Source organism: Tupaia chinensis, unplaced genomic scaffold (genome assembly GCF_000334495.1).
Source record: "Tupaia chinensis unplaced genomic scaffold, TupChi_1.0 Scaffold149964_2, whole genome shotgun sequence".
Classification (NCBI taxonomy): domain Eukaryota; kingdom Metazoa; phylum Chordata; class Mammalia; order Scandentia; family Tupaiidae; genus Tupaia; species Tupaia belangeri.
In genome coordinates, this window is record NW_006209806.1 from 2,128,543 (window position 1) to 2,130,805 (window position 2,263).

Here is a 2,263-nt window from a genome sequence, read left to right on the forward strand (position 1 = left end):
CCTTCGCCTCACCCCTCAACAGCTGGCGGACAGAGCGCCCAGGCAAGACCGAGCGCGCGCCCAGGGAAGCTGCACCGGGCTCTCAGAGTAGATGCGCGTGCCCGACTAAACTTCCTCCCCACCAGGCTGCCCGCCCTCAACTCCCGACACCCGAGGTCCAGTTAAAGCACCAAGCACCGTGGACGGCTCGGAGCGCGCCTCCCCCGCCGCGGGGCCCGGTGCTGGGTGCCGGGCGCCCTCCCACAGCTCTCGCAGGGCCTTGCAGCTTTGTTCAAAGTTGAGGCTGCACGTAAACGCCGCGCCCCCGCTCGGCTCACGAGGGGAGAGCTGCTCTGCCAATGCGGGGTGACAGAATGGCGGGGCTGGGGTGCTGGGCTGCTGCGCCCCCAGGAAGCCCCGGGTGGCTCCTGGCCTCTGCTGAAGGGTCCGGGCAGGTGGCTTCATTTTCAAGTTTATCCAGAAGCGCCATTAAGCTGTGTGTGCACGGGGGGAGGGGAGAGCCTCCTGGGACCTCCCCCCTGGCTCTGCACCGTGACAGCAGGCGTGGGCTGGTGGGCAGACGGTGACACCACAGACAAGCTCCCGCCCTCCCCTCGGCCAGGCCCGGCCCAGGGGCATCTCTAACTGCCTCTCCCTACACTTATTCACCCCACAGGGTCCCTGTGCTGCAGTCCACCCCAGGCCCCGGCCGGCCTGGGTGACAGGCTCCTGGCCCCAGGTGTAAAGCCAGGACCTCGCCTGCGTGGGCAGTCGGGTGACCACGGTGCCACCGTGTCTCCTTCGCCTGTCTTCTTTTACTAGAGGGCGTGCGCGCTCGAGAGGGGGAGGGAAAGCACCCCTCCTGGGTATGGCCACACCTCGACCCTCCTCCCATCTCCCCTTCCTGCCGGGACGTGGGCACGCACCCATGTCTCTGGAGTGTTTTCCGAGTCACTGGGTCTGGGACTCGAACCAAACCCTGCAGTTGGTTTTGTCCCTAAATTTTAGATTTTTGCCACGAGGTGCTTGTACTCACCAGGCAGAGAGGGAAAGTGAGAAATCAACTGAGGCGGATGGCCACACAATCCCCTCATTCTTTCGGGATTTTGGGCACATGCACACATACACGCCCACCCGGTGTGACTTCTGAACCACCAGGGGTCTGGGACTGAAGCCACGAGCAGCCACCATGCCACCTGCTGGCACCCCACGGGCACCGTCACTGGGCCTTTATGCTGTAGAAATGTCCCTCCCGGAGACGCCACATGCCTTGGGTCTGGGGCCGCACATGACCAGCCAGATGCTTCTGAACCATCTTATTTATTTAAATATGAAAGAACATGTCGCTTCTTCCCAGTTCATCTGAAAGGCATCCCGTGTAAATGTAAGAAAAGTCCCAGAGGCACACGGGGGCGTCAGCAGGAGCTGGAGGGGAGCAGCTGGGTTTCCCGGAGCCTGGCTTCAGGGAAGCTGCCGCCCCCTCGGTGCCCCCCCTCCTCGCGCCCCCCGCCCCCGAGGGCAGAGAAGCACGGCAAGGAGGGGTGAGGAAGGTGCACGAGCCAGGCCCCGCGGACCCTCCGGCCCTGGTCAGGGCAGAAAGCCCCGGGTCCCACCTAGAACATCCGTGGTGAGCCAGCCCTGGCAGGGCCCGGGTCCTGCAGCGGAGGTGGGGACGGCGGCCCATCACAGCTCGGTGCGGGATGCCTTGGCCACGACCACCAGCTTCGACAGCTCAGCCTTGAATGCCCCGGGCCTGTGGGCCACTGTGAGGAAGGAGCACAGTCAGGCCCTGGCGCCCACACCCTGGGGGTCAGGTGGGTGGGCAGGGAGGGGTGCCCGCGGGGGCTCCCCTCGTGGGAAGGCCCCAGGCACCGAGTCTTCCGAGCGACGGACAGAGAGGCGGGTGGCGGGCAGACAGCCCGGTGCCACACTGAGGGCAAGGGTCACCCTGGTGAGCCTGTCGGAGCGCAGGTGACGCTTCCAGCAGGTCAGGGGCTCTGGGTGCCTCTGCTGCCCCCCTACGCCCTCCCTGCTCACCCCTCTGCGGGTTCACAGCGCCCAGTGCTGCCGGGTGACCTCGCCCAGCCTCCCCTGGTACTCCACAGTCCCAATCCCGATGCCGCCCCGGCCAGAGACCAGCCGTGCAGGGGCTTCACAGACCCTCCCCATCTACGGGGCTCACCCGACGGCCCTTAGGGACACCCGGCTCGGCCGAGTATGAATTTACACGTGCTCGGACCTGTCCGGGTGGGCAGTACACCGTGACCACCACCGGCTTTTCCCA